The 14764-nt window shown below is 46.1% G+C and overlaps 1 protein-coding gene across 1 annotated transcript in view; it reads right to left on the bottom strand.

The window, feature by feature from the left end:
* TSKU (tsukushi, small leucine rich proteoglycan) overlaps window positions 1-208 on the bottom strand; it is a 27917-nt gene extending 27709 nt beyond the window's left edge. The window contains exon 1 of the mRNA XM_014960596.1: window positions 14-208. The gene's annotated coding sequence lies outside the window, so the exon portion shown is untranslated. The remainder of the gene's footprint in view (window positions 1-13) is intronic.
* Between the last annotated feature and the right edge of the window lie 14556 nt (window positions 209-14764).

Here is a 14764-nt window from a genome sequence, read left to right as displayed (position 1 = left end):
AGGGGGGACTCACCGGGGTCGGGGTCGGTTCCCACGGCGGGGATCGGGCTCCCCTTCTTCCCTCCTCCTCCTCCTCGTCCTCTTTCTTCTTCCTCCTCCTCCTCCTCCTCCTTCTTCTCGTCCAAGGCGTGCAGCTGGCCGGGCAAACGGGCTGCCCCCTTCCCCGCAGGAGGAGGGAGGAGGGAGCTCAACAGATGGCTGCACACAAGGGAACATCTGGGAGGAGGAGGAGGAGGAGGAGAAGGAGGAGGAAGGAGGAAGGAGGCAGGACTTGCGCTCGGCTGTGCCACTCCTGAGCTGGCAGACCCTCCTTATGGGGCAAAAAAGGGGGGGGTCAAGGCGGCTTTGCACACACACACATCCTCTCCCTGCTGCTCTGCATCCCTCCTGGATAAAATCCCTTATTGTCCCTTCGATTTTTGGGGGAATCTCTCCAGAGTCAACTTGAGAGCTCTTTTCAGCCCTGACCTCTGCATTTATCGTCGAATCATAGAATTGTCTAGGTTGGAAGGGACCTTTCAGATCACCAAGTCCAACCCTCCACCTAACACTGACAAAAAAACATTTGTGGGCTTGGGGTCCTGTTCCTCAACACCACCTGCACCCTGTTTTCCAGGCGTGTGGGGACAGGGTCAGCTCCAGCACCTGGGGGGAGGCTGGGTTGGGGAAGGCAGAGCTGAGGTCTGAGCAATGCTTGCCCCATGCTGTAAACTCAGGTTCACAGTTTTTGGGGACACGACACCCTTGAACTGTAGATGCTGGCTTTGGGGTGCACTGCTCCTGGTTCAGCAGCCAGACCCACCACCAGATGCTGCAGGAGACTGGGGGTAATAAATTTGTGTGGTGTGACCCTTGAAATAAGATAAAACAACAACAACAATGACAAAATTTTGTAGTAATCCACAGTTTGGGGAACAAAGTCTGGACTCCATCACCATGGGATGGGCAGTCTCTGGGGCTTCTCCAAGGAGGATGTGAAAGGGCAGCCCCACACCAGAATTTCTTGACCATCAGGTGCCTGGCTCTGCCCGAGTGGTGATGCTGGGGATGGAAATAAGAAATAGAACCCCACCTAATGTCATGGTGACTCTTTGGACAAAGGAAAAAGGAACTCCGGGGTCTGTGCGTCACAGGGGACTCATTCTGTGTCTGGCCACAGCTTCCCACACCACACCCCTTGCATGCCAGCCACGATCAGTGGCCTGTGACAGGCCCGTGCCAGGTCCCAAACCATATGTTTGCCTTTTTCTTAAAAAGTTTAGGTTAAGAAGGTACAATCAGGCTCCCTGCGTTTACTTCTAGCAGTGCTGGTGCACCACATCCCCAATACCAATGGTCAAAGTTTGCTTGGACCATGGCCCTCACGCAAGCGAGGTTTGTGTTAGCATCTCTTTGTGATGAAAAGGTGGTGAAAAGGTAGTTTTTCACTCCGCTCAGCTGCTTTTTCTGTCTCAAAGTCCATCACTCCATGACCTGCCTGAGGATTTACAGCATGACCCCCTTCAGTGAGCACAGCTCTGGTCAGAGGGGCTGGGGCTCGAGGTAGGAGGTACCGGGGCCACTAGGAAGAGATCACGGATGGTCAAAGTTTGCTTGGACCATGACCCTCACGCAAGTGAGGTTTGTGTTAGCATCTCTTTGTGATGAAAAGGTGGTGAAAAGGCAGTTTTTCACTCCGCTCAACTGCTTTTTCTGTCTTAAAGTCCATCACTCCATGACCTGCCTGAAGATTTACAGCATGACCCACCTTAGTGAGCACAGCTCTGGTCAGAGGGGCTGGGGCTTGAGGTAAGAGGTACTGGGGCCACTAGGAAGAGATCACGTTGGTTGTTCTCCACCCAAGTGTGGTTTATCTGAGTTATGTTCTCACTCTGCGCCCACGTCTTGGGATCTGGTTTTTGGGAATCACCATCAGACTCCAAGTGCTCTGCCAAGGAGCAGCCCCAGGGAACCAGGCAGAGGAAATCTGTGCTCAGGACTTAGCTGAGCCAAGTGCTTTTGGGGAAAACCCTGGGAAAAACCTTTAGTCTGGGTTGTGATTTTCCATATAAAGATGGCAGTGATATCTCCAGACATGAGCAATCTGCTGTAAGGATCCATGTACCCAGGTCTTTGCGTTGTTCATTTTTGTAGCTCTGGGTAGGGGAAGTTACCCAGCTGAAAGCTTTTGTTTAATTTTCCATTTCGTTCATTTTTCCATGCTAGGTCTTTGCCATGTCAAAATTGGCTTCAGTAAAGCAAAACTCCAGTTTGAAGCTGGAGGAATTGGGGATTAAACTTTCCAGCTGAGATAAAATGCAGCAGTCAGCACTTTCAGGTCTGGTGATTCAAATGGACAAACTGAAAAACGTGAACCTGGCTTGAAACCTCTGAATTTTGCTAAAGAAAGATCTTTAATTTTTGTTTTCTTTATTTGAAGCCTAAAATGGGCATGCTTCTGCAATAACTACTGGTAAATGGACACGGGAAAATTGTGTCCACAGAATTTTGTTGCTCATATGAAATAATGGCCAAGTGAGAGGTGTTCCGGTGTGGACTTCTAATGCTAAGAGAGATTTTAATAAAATTTCCCCAGTTTGATGGGGTTGGCCAAAATCATGCCAGGGAGAGGGCTGAAAATTTAATTCTGGTTGATCTGGGGGTAGGAATTAGGCCCAGAGTGATGCTAACACAGAATTAGCCTTGGTGTGCATCCATCTCTGCTCCTTAGGTCCTGCAACCTTCTTCAGCTGAGACCTGTACTTCTCCTGAAAGGGGGGTGTCCTTCTCCTGGTGCTCGGTCCATGCCCTGCAGAGCTGGATGACAAAGTGACACCTCCTGCTGTCATGGTCCACTTTTCTGTACCATGAAGCCTTCCATTGCGAAGTGCCTTGGTTGGACAGTCCACAGGTGGATACTTCCTCCAGCAGATCAAACCCAATTAATTATCATGAGAACACCAAGGTCATTTTTAGAGGACGTTTAGTCTTAAGGTCATGTTTACCACCATTACAATTTCTACTTCTTTGCCACATGGGAACAATGTTTTCTTAAAGATAAAACAGGATTTTCCCAGAGCTGTGTGGTCCCATGGGCTGAACCTTCACATGCAAAGCCAGCCACGCTGTGTTTGGACAAATTTCCCCTCCTGTCTTGGAAGGTTCACTGCCCAAATACCCCAGAGTAGGATAAAAGATGGAAATAGAAAGGGATTTGCTTGAGGTCATGCTGCACCAAATAATTCTAGGACCTTACTTAGGGTCACAGTCACTGCTGTAGCCATGGGTTACCCTCCTTTTTGCTTTGGAAAAGTAGATAAAGAGGGCTCTACTAAAATTATTGCATTTCAGCCTGATTTTAAGGTCTAGATATTAGACGATTTTTCCAGTCCCACCTTGAAACATCTGAAAGCTGAGTGCCAGATCTTTAAGCTGTCCCTCACCCCAGTTTCCTTCCTCTTTTGCTGTTTCCAGGCATGAGAGTTTGGTCTGCATTTATGGCACGTTTCTCCAGCTCAGCTTTGCACCAGTACAGATGACTCCTGTGTTCAGTTTTTTTCTCTGGCCCTCTGGTCCTGAACAGCATTCCTCCAAATAATGCTCATATACCATTGCTGCAGAGACCCTAACAGGTCTGGACACCATAAAACATCTCCCAACTCGGTTCTTCCAGGGCCATGCTGAGCTTTCCTCTGACCTTCTCTTCCCATAAGACACCAGCTCAGTTCCTCGTTGCTCAGCATCTGATAACATCATGCCCAGTTTGACTTGTTAAAATCCAGACAACTCTTAAGCCAAGGGAAAGTTATCTGAGTCACTCAGAGTTTCTCCTGAATAAACTCTAGTAGACACATATGAGGCAAAAGGAGTTTAAGAGTCAATGAGGATGACATAAGCTGGATTAGTAAGAAGTGTTGGAGTTTTGCCCCGTGGTGTTTGAGTCCCTCCCTGAGATCTCATTTCCCTTCCTCTTCTTATGCAATCCCAGGAAAGGAGGTTTCTCCTGCACCAAACTGTTGGAAAAAAGCCACAAAACCACATGGGTGCCTTGCAGTCCCCAGCCCCGATCTTCTCCTCCTCATGTCCTCCTCCCTGGGTATTCCTGCAGACAAAGGAGCCTTCCCTTTCTGCTATGCAAGGGATTGCTCATGAACTCTCTCTCCTTTGTGGTTGAGATAGATAGAGCAGATGTCTTAGGAAGTTGTCCAAGCTCGATTGCATCTGATGGGATTTCTCAGAAGGAAACACCCGGAGCAGCAGCCAGCATGATGACTTCTGGAAGGGTTTAGTTATTGCAAGAAGTTAGCAAAAAAAAAAACCCACCACGAGTTCCTACTGGGAAAATGTGAAAAAGGTAGGTCGATCTGCCTGCTCTGACAATGTTTCCTATCCTTGTGGGAGTCCTGTAGCAAGTCAGAACTAGTAATAGGGACTTTTTTAACTCCTGTAACAAGCAAGACTTAAGAAACCACCACACCTTCAGCTGTGCCCATGGCATTCGGGGGAGCCTGGCTGTCTTGGAAACACATTGCACTCTACTGTACACAGCCTTGGTCAAAAACACAGGTTATTCTGTAGGTCCATCCTCACCCGTTGCCCCTGGACCATATCTTATGGATGGAAGTCCACTCCTCAGTGACTGACTGCAGTCACTCACTTGATCTGTGTCGACCAATGGGCTTGTGTGGAGAACTCAACTCTTTGCTCACAGTGTTAATTACTTTTTTCTTGATTATGAGCCAGTAGGTAAAATACATGAAGAATATTCAGGAAAGAGGGGACAGCAGAGGGCCATGAAAATGATCAGAGAGCTGGAGCACCTCCCCTATGAAAACAGACTGAGAGAGTTGGAATTGTTCAGCCTGGAGAAGAGAAGGCTCCAGAGAGACCTTATAGCAGCCTTCCAATATCTGAAGGGAGCTACAGGAGAGCTGGGGAGGGACTCTTGATCAGGGATTGTAGCAATAGGACAAGACGTAACAGTTTTAAACTGAAAGAGGGGAGATTTAGATGAGATATTAGGAAGAAATTCTTCACTGTGAGGGTGGTGAGACACTGGCCCAGGTTGCCCAGAGAAGCTGTGGCTGCCCCATCCCTGGAGGGGTTCAAGGCCAGGTTGGATGGAGCTTTGAGCAACCTGGTGGTGGGAGGTGTCCCTGCCCATGGCCAGGGGTTGGAACTCAGTGGTCTTTAAGGTCCCTTCGAACTCTAACCATTTTATGATTCATTCTATGAAAGGAGGCAAAACCAACTCCTCCCGGCAGAAGCCCCATGTCTGTCAGCAAAGGTCAAGGTTCCTTTTTCTCATTCTTCTTGTCTGGACACATGAATTTTGCTCTCCTTAGTGCCTCGTGACCCAGCTTGAGCAAGAGGCATAGAGGACAGCCTCGTCCTCACTGCTTATCCCCTGTTTCTGCTGTCCCCTCACCCCAATTGCTCCACAGCCTGGTGGATTAGACACTGTTTGGCTGGTGGGATCTATCGTTTTTGGCTCTCCTGGGCCTGGGAAGCCTTCTTTTCTGCATTTTGATGAAAATTCAGCAGCAGGAAGGGAGGGCAGCTCCCTTTCTTGGCTATTCAGTAGCCTGGCTCACAGAATATCATGTGGGAGCACTGAATTTTCTACAGGATTGCCTAGGTCTCATCCACTGAGAGAGAAAACAAGGGTCTCATTCATCCCTGGATTCCTTCTCTTCATGGACAACAGGGAAGACCTGGGGACTTATGAAAAGAAGGGTCTCATTCACGCCTGGATTCCTTCTCTCCATGGACAGCAGAGGAGACCTGGGGACTTACAATAGTTTTGTCACCACACTTGGGCCAAGTATCTACTTTTCATGTAGTATGAGGCCTAAATAACCTGCCCAAGGGGCAATGGGTGGGAAAACCCTGTCGTGCTTTCAAAACCTGGAATTTGTAGACTGAGTTCATCCTGTTCAGGAAGGTCACATCCTCAGCTGTGTCTATAGTATGAGGCCTAAATAACCTGCCCAAGGGAAGTGTGGGGATTTGTCCACCTGACTGTGTTGCCTGCTCCTGGCAAGTGGGTGGTTGTTTCCCAGGAAGCTGCTTACTGGACTCTTTGTTTCCTTTCTATATACGTTGAGTCTCTCATTGCAGATATTGACTTCCCTCTGACATCGGTCAATATTTAGCTCTTGAGTTAATAAGTATTTAGATTTACTTGGATGTAATCAATGTCTCCTAAGCTCTTTGTGTTATCATTCATGGTTAAGCCCTGGGGGCAATGGGTGGGAAAACCCTGTCGTGCTTTCAAAACCTGGAATTTGTAGACTGAGTTCATCCTGTTCAGGAAGGTCACATCCTCAGCTGTGTCTAATGCTATCTGGAGTCATCATGGTTCATAAGATCACACAGGGAAGGAAGCCAAGCACAGGGATTTTTATTTTTTTTTTATTTTTCTTCTTGGTTTTGTCTGAACAGCTTCAGAATCCCCCTGAGAAGGTGGAAATCTTTGAAAATCAAAGGCAGGTCATGCAGTCCGTAGGTACCCCAACAATCCACACTGGAGGAGTCCTCAAAATATGGCTCATTTACACCGACATGGTGAGAACTAGCGAGGTAAGAACTATATACCATGCATGCAGATTACAGGGACAGTTCTTAAGATGCAAACTCAAACAATAATTTTGATTGGAAAGGACTTCTAGAGGTCTTTAGTCCAAAGCTCCAAAGTTATGTCCAACTTTTATCCCAGAAAACTCTTAAACACTCATCAACATTTTGAATTTGCTAAAGTTCCATTGATTTTACTTCTGTAGAGGATTATGAGTTTCACCAAACACCTGTGGCCTTTGCTAAATCTATGGGTACAAGCACGTTGCTGAAACACGCCCTGCGGTGACATGTATTGGGGAAAAAAAGGAACCGATAGACGATATTTAGCTATTTTTCAAATGCTGCTGTTGGAGAAAGCTGTTGACACACTTTTCTTGCTCCCTAAGCAATGAAACCCAGTTTCCTAGTTCTCTGCACATTTGCATCCTGCAGTACTCCCAGTTCCTCCCAGTGTCCATTACCATTTTGGTCAGGAAAGGGCAACCTACAGTATTGATGGTGGGGCTCTAAGGTACCAGCTGGTGGAACAGGAGACATTTGCTGATTGATCAGTTGGCTCCTGCCTTGCAGGGTGAGTAAGGAATTGTCTTTCCATTAGTGGCACTATTAACATGGACTAATTTGCCTTTAATTCTCCTTTCCCTGGTTCCTGATATTAGGGAAACTTGTAGGAACTTCATACCCCCGCAGAGTGGCAAAGACCCCTTTCTGAAAGTGGGGTGACACTGGCCAACAGGCTTTAAAGTGTTAATAGCTGGGCAAAAGACCACACGGGTATCATTTTTTTCAGGATGTTAACATGGACTAATTTGCCTTTAATTCTCCTTTCCCTGGTTCCTGATATTAGGGAAACTTGTAGGAACTTCATACCCCCGCAGAGTGGCAAAGACCCCTTTCTGAAAGTGGGGTGACACTGGCCAACAGGCTTTAAAGTGTTAATGGCTGGGCAAAAGACCACACGGGTATGTATCATTTTGTTCAGGGACCAGGCTAGAGGAGCAAAATAACTGCAGCCCCAATAAAAAGCATATACCAGGCTAGAGGAGCAAAATAACTGCAGCCTAATTTTTTTCCTTTCTTCTGCTTTTCTCAGTCCAAGGTAATACGATGACGAAAGTTTTTTCCTTCTTTTAATTTGAAAGATAAAATTCACCTATGCACTGAAGCTTTGGAAGCAAGTTCTTAGCCCAAAGCACAAAATCACTACGTGATGAAGTTAGCCTTTGAGCAGCCAAATTTCAAAAGAAAACATTGACTTGGGGTGCTTTTGCTTGTCACTTGAGAAGATTAAGCACCATATAGAGGGAAATAAAGACAACGGGAGGCCAAATACTGGGAAAATCTTTCATCTGGTAGAATTGCCTGCCAAGGGAAGCAAGGGATGCTACTTTTAAACTTAGATTAGGACAAGGATGAAAACACCTACTCTTTAATATCTAGATCCTGTTTCTTATAATCTTAATGAAAATACTCTGACTGCAAAGGGTAGAGCACAGTCTTCTCCCTTATCTGTCTGCTAATCACTCTCTCCCTCCTCTGAAGCTACCTATAATGTCCATTGCTATGGCAACCGAGGATGGTATGTATCACAGACAAGATGACATATGCATCTTTTCCTGCCTTAATAGCTCCTCTGTTTAGGCTGCAGTCTTCCCCCATTGCTGAGTTCCCCCAAGGACAGATGCACACTGGCTTCAGGGGTTTGCATCTCCTCACGGGCAGCTGCCGCCCTCGCCTGCTGAACCGCTGGCGCCGGGAAACCCGGTGGGTTGTCGTTCAAACCAGCTTCTCACGGACCATAAATTTGTGATGCGTCCCTCTGGGGTTTAATTACATGTATTTTTAACCGAGTGGCAAGAAAATATTTTGAAAGAAACGATGTTCATTGAGCTTAAAGGGTAATTACCCAATAGCTAAACACACCTAGAGAAATGGGAATTATTGCATTCTTGGCTTTGTCAGGCAGGTCAGTCATTAAAGTTTAACAGATGAAGCCAATATTTTATCTCAGCAAGTTTGCACCAGTGAACATTGATCCATTGGCTGTTTGTTCATGCTCCAAAATACATACCCATCAATACCAGAAGCCTTGTGAACCCAAGGACGGGTTCATAGTGGAACAAGCAGACAGCTGTCGGCAACGCTTGGAAGATTTACATCCTTTTGCAAAGAGTTAGCTGTAGAGAAAGCTCAAGATTTAATGGTAAAGGCAAAAGCTGGTCTTCTCCATCTCAGGTGGATGTGTGGGGTGGTATTAGTTGCTAACATAGACTGTCTCCACCCTTGGAGTCCCTCAGCAACAAGTAGACTTGATTTCTACTGCAAGAGATCACAGAATGATATGGCGTCGGAAGGGACCTCTGGAGATCATCCACTCCACACCCCCTGCCAAAGCAGGGTCACCCAGAGCAGGTTGCCCAGGAATGTGTCCAGGTGGGTTTTGAGTATCTCCAGAGATGGAGACTCCACACCCTCTCCGGGCAGTCCGTTCCAGTGCTCAGCCACCCTCAAAGTAAAGAAGTTCCTCCTCATGTTCAGATGGAATTTCCCCTGTTCCAGTTTGTGCCTGTTGCCTTTTGAACTGTCAGTGGGCATCACTGAGAAGAGCCTGGCCCCATCTCCTTTGACACCCACTCTTTACATATTTATCAGATAAGATAAGAGCACCAGATAGGATAGGAGCACCAGAAGCCTTCGTTGAGACAGTAGCTGGATTAGTAAGAGATGGTGCCTACTACAAAGAGCTTGCAACTCAGCAGGGACACACACACACAGCTTTAGAGGAAGAGGAAGAGGACACAGAGACAGAAAGGGACTTGCTGAAGACCCTGACATCAAGCTGGTTTCACTCCAACCTTGCCCAGGGTGACCTGAAGAAGTCCAGCAATAAGATGCTGATTCCATAATGTTGAGCAGCAAACAAAGGTCCTCTTGTTTCCCCTCCTGAGCACTGAGCTTGGTGTGTTGCCATCCTTTTGTTCATCCTCTACCCCTCAAGCGGTGAACGTGAAGGTTGAAGGAGCAAGCCTTGCTTGGCCTTGCCTTGCGAAGCAGAAGCTGAAGGAAGATACAGTTGCTCTACCTAAATGCACGGGGATGTAAACACTGGGGGATGGAAAAGAGCTAGTTAAGCTCAAAGCTACCTCTTGAACATAGAATTGGATGGAAAAGAGCTAGTTAAGCTCAAAGCTGCCTCTTGATGTTGCCATCCTTTTGTTCATCCTCTACCCCTCAAGCGGTGAACGTGAAGGTTGAAGGAGCAAGCCTTGCTTGGCCTTGCCTTGCCAAGCAGAAGCTGAATGAAGATATAGTTGCTCTAACTAAATGCACGGGGATATAAACGCTGGGGGATGGAAAAGAGCTAGTTAAGCTCAAAGCTGCCTCTTGAACATAGAATCATAGAACCATAGAATCGTCTAGGTTGGAAGAGACCCTTGGGGTCATCGAGTCCAACCATCTACCCTACTCTACAAAGTTCTCCCTTACACCATATCCCCCAACACCACATCTAAACAGATCTTAAATACATCCAGGGATGGTGACTCAACCACCTCCCTGGGCAGCCTGTTCCAATGCCCGACCACTCTTTCTGTGAAAAAGTCTTTCCTAATGTCCACTCTAAATCTACCCTGTTGCAGCTTGAAGCCGTTCCCTCTCATTCTGTCATTAATTACCTGTGAGAAGAGACCAGCACCAACCTCTCTACAGTGTCCTTTCAAGTAGTTGTAGAGAGTGATGAGGTCTCCCCTCAACCTCCTCTTCCTCAAACTAAACAGTCCCAGCTCCTTCAACTGCTCCTCATATGATTTGTTTTCCAGGCCCTTCACCAGCTTTGTTGCCCTCCTCTGCACTGGCTCCAACATGAACAACTGGATACGATGGGGCAGAAATATATTATAAAAATGCAATGTTTTCTGTCTCAAGTTGTGAGATAGAACTGTCAAGGCATAGATATAATGGCCCAGAAGGTTCTGCCAATCCTTTGAGGAATATCATATTTCATACCTGTGGGCAAAACCATATCTATTTGGTAGGTTTAATCTCCCTCCTTTACTCCCTTTTACTCTTACTCTTCCCTCCCACCTGCAGCAGAGCTCCCCGGGAGCTCCCTTCCCACCCAAATCCCAAACCTGGAGCCCCGTGACTTCCTCCAAAGCACACTGATGACTCAGAGCATGCCAGGCAGAAACACAGCAGAGAGTGGGCTCCACGGGAGAGAAAATCTGCATTTTTCTTACGGAAGGATGGAGGTGCCCGCGTTATCCTAGAGATAAAAAGGCGAGGAAGATAAGGCAGCTCCGTTTTACTGGGAGGCACGTTTGTGGGAATCAGCACTGTGCTTCGACACATAAACGCCTGAAGTGCCTCTTTGCTGAGCTGGTGGGGGTTGTGCATATTATTCCTGCTAAGGTAAAAACACATGTTTGTGTGTGCTGGCTGTAATGAGGCTGTATTTCCAACAAAGCCAGCTCTCTCAGCAGGTTATCTTTTCCCCTGAATGATACAAAGATTTTCTGTTATCTCTGCCTATACCCTCCTCCCGCTGAGTGTTTTGGTGAGGCTGCTGGACTTCTATTGTCCAAATTGCAGCCTACCAATATCTGAAGGGAACCTACAGGAGAGATGGGGAGGGAACTCTTGATCAGGGAGGGTAGCAATAGGACAAGACGTAACAGTTTTAAACTGAAAGAGGGGAAATTCAGAGTAGATATTAGGAAGAAATTCTTTCCTGTGAAGGTGGAGAGACAGTGGCCCAGGTTGCCCAGAGAAGCTGTGGCTGCCCCATCCCTGAAGGATTTTAAGGCCAGGCTGGATGGGGCTTTGAGCAACCTGGTCTACTGGGAGATGTCCCTGCTCAGGGCAGGGGGTTGGAACTGGATGATCTTTAAGGTTCCTTCCAAGTGAAAACATTCTATGGTGTCATTTCCTGGTATCAGTAATAAGAAAAAGTAGCTATCCTGGCACTTTGCAAGCTTTGTTAAATGATCACTGGAGCCTTGGAGTTGCATTTCCTAGAAAGGTGTGAATAGAGTCCAATCAGAATGATACGTGAAAAATTATTTTTTAAACTCAATCAGGTGGATTTTCATGAATGCCTGGAAAAATGTGGATATTGCCCTTGTAGACAATACAGCTAAGCAAGTGCCAAAGGATGGGTGGAGCAGTCAGGCACTTCTATGGGTCTTTATATGTCCTGGGGTTTAGTCCCCTCTCTTCTTCCAGTCCCGCCCAATAATCCAGGTCACTCATAGGAGCTGAAGTGCCTAATTGCTAGTGGTTAATGACCTCTTGACTAAGCCATGCAGATCAAACTTGAATTTATTTCTTTGGTCTTCTGCCATCTCTTTACTTTCTGCCTTAACCTCCACCACCTTTCAGCTGTTCCAGTTTGCTTCTTGATTCTCCTCATCTCTTGACCTCTCTCCTGACTTCTTTTTTAATCTTAAAATTGTTCTGCTTTGCATCTGCTTTGGTCCAAAGAGGTCCGTGGTTCCTTCTGTTTGATACCTACTCCACTGAAGGCAAGTGATCCTGTTGCCCAGGCCAATGCTGTAGGTATCTTGGACTGATACACCTCCATGGAGACACCCTTAAAACACACCCTTAGTCTCTGAGGCTGTGACTTTCTGTGCCATAGCATTACTGAAGGAATATGTCTTTAAAAACTCCTTCTGGAGGAAGACCTCAGGTTATGCTTATGCTGCCTGAGAAATACAAATTCATCTTTTTGTTCTCTTCCTGCATTTTTCTCTCTCCAGTTGCTGTCCCTGCACCAGCCACTCCAGTGTTTATTGGAAGTTTTTACTATGTGTGAAGACCATCATCACTAACTCTGGCGTGTCTGCCTATTGCTTGGTGCCATTTGCATAAGATGAGGATCTTAATGGTGTAACACCCGTTTCCATGAGATTCATCTCTGGTTGGGCTGTTAGCACATTGTATGGGAAGATAACAAAATGCTACCTTCTGACTTGAAGCCGTTACTTAAATTTCTCCCTGCTCTTTCTGCTCCACAGAGCAATTACAGTTACAATGCTTTTAGCTGGAACATGTCTGACTTTGTTACTTTCTATGGTGCTTCTCTGAAAATAAAAATTTTCAAAAATCCTCAAAAGCACCTTTAATTGCCATCCTCACTCTTTTTCTACTCATAGCCACAGCAAGGACATTCGATCTAACCCACTCCCACACTTTAGCATTTTCCGCCCATGGCTTCCTATGTAATTTACTTTAATCAGTCAACAGTTGTGATTTTCTCACTGCCCTGTAATGTATGTCTTTGCAGTTCCACTGGTGGCAGTAACATGCATTATTTTTGACCAATCATTTGATACCTGCTGTTTTCCTTAAGTGTGGGATGGTGTGTAACTGTTCTGGGACATACACTGCTAAAATGCTGCTATATAGTCCTTTCTATTCCATCATCTGACATTAGCTCATGGAGGACTTTTTTGCCTTGCAACTTATGATCTTGATCTTGGTCTGGCATGATTGTATGCAGGTAGACGAGAGTGTTCAGTCAAACAGTCTTTCCATGGCTCCACCTTCTCATTCGTCGTTGCTCTCAGGCCACCAGGACTCCTCTTGTTACTTCTAGCACTGGCACACCATTGTTCCCATCCAACACAATCTTTTTCCATCTCAATTTCACACCAGGTTTTTCCTGGTGCTTCTCTATACCCTGGAAAGGTTTACATGCCTTTGGAAATTTCCCTCTGCTTTGTTTTGTGCTTTTGTTTCCACTCTCCCATAATCCTTGGCTCTGTTTGCATTTTCCCTCTAATGCTCTTGTTTTGATGTTTGTCCAGCTCCTCCTTGTTTGCTTAGGCCTCCCAATAAGTTCCCTACTGTGTTCTCTATTGCTTCCTTAAATATTTCCCATCTGGTCTCCACTGAGATTTCTTTATCATTCCAGATTAATGGCCTGAAATGCTCTCCAAGCATCACCTTCTCTGTCTCTCTCAAAGACTTGCCTTTTAAACTTTGCCGGATCAAATTTAGCTCCAGTGTCACCCATCTTTCCCTTGGGCTTTAACGTGTTCGTCACCTTTCCAATAAGTAATTCATGATCGCGGCTGCCCTTCAGCATCGCTATAGACTTTCACACCCCCAGCAGTGGCTCTGTTGTGCCTTTTGCAGACAATTCATGTGGCCCATCTGTTTTTGCGTGTGACCAGCTGGTGACCCCGTGTAAATCCATGAGGGAGCCAAATGCCAGCGGTGATCAGACTGTGCTCCTCACAGTAACTTTTCAACTTCTCACCACTTCAACTCCTCCCAGTCCCACGTGGCGCAGCAGATTCTTTTGCTTGCTATTTGTCCTTTCATCCTCTACGTTCCCAGCTTTCACCTTCACAACTGCCTCATAAGCCAGGGCCTTGTTTCAGATGCTCAGTTGATAAAACTTATATTTTCCCTTCTCTGCAACTTGTTTTGGTGCATAACAGCAAATCACAGCTAGGCAGAAATTACTGCAGGCTGTAGTAAATATTGCTGTGATGATCCTCTCAGGCATTGGTATCCTGTTGTTCACAGAACTCCTTTTGCACATGGAGATAATATTACTCATCTGGCGGAAAAAAAAAAAAAAAAAGAAAGAAATATAATATCCAAATGCCTTGTTCCTCCAGGGTGTCTCCCATTTGACAGATGTGGATGCATAGCTCAGCTGTGCTGCTCACTGGTCTGTGGTGAGAAGGAGGTCCAGGAGCCCATCTCAGAAGCTGCATGGTGCTTCAGCTATTCTCCAGCCTCCATGATAATTTCCAATGTGTTTGGGTCATCAGTCAGACTGAACTGTAAAACCCTTCCTGCAACAAGTTCTGGCTCTATAATGATTGGTTATGCTTGTCTGGCTTATGTGAAAGCCTCACCATCCTTTTCCAGACTCACTGGCAAAGGTATCAGTGCCACCTTCATATCTTGCCTTCTACAACTGAAGCTTTGACTGCTTTAACTTAAAATCTCAGCTTTTCTCTGCCTACGTAGACTTCCCAGACAAGGTGAAGTGAACTTCTTTAGTAGAAGGTGCAACATTTTATTATTTTTTTTTTTTCCCTTAGACAAACCCATTTTGTTCAGTAATATTTGATGTGACATTTCTAGGTCATTCCCATCCATCACCTAAATATGGAGCTGCAAAGAGGCTGTATCCTGGCATAGAAGTAACCTGTCTTCCTGTAATTTTTAGGGTATGTGGTAAGAT

Source organism: Calidris pugnax, unplaced genomic scaffold (assembly GCF_001431845.1).
Source record: "Calidris pugnax isolate Ruff unplaced genomic scaffold, ASM143184v1 scaffold270, whole genome shotgun sequence".
Classification (NCBI taxonomy): domain Eukaryota; kingdom Metazoa; phylum Chordata; class Aves; order Charadriiformes; family Scolopacidae; genus Calidris; species Calidris pugnax.
Note: the sequence above shows the minus strand (reverse complement) of the source record. Positions and strands in the feature narration are given on the sequence as shown.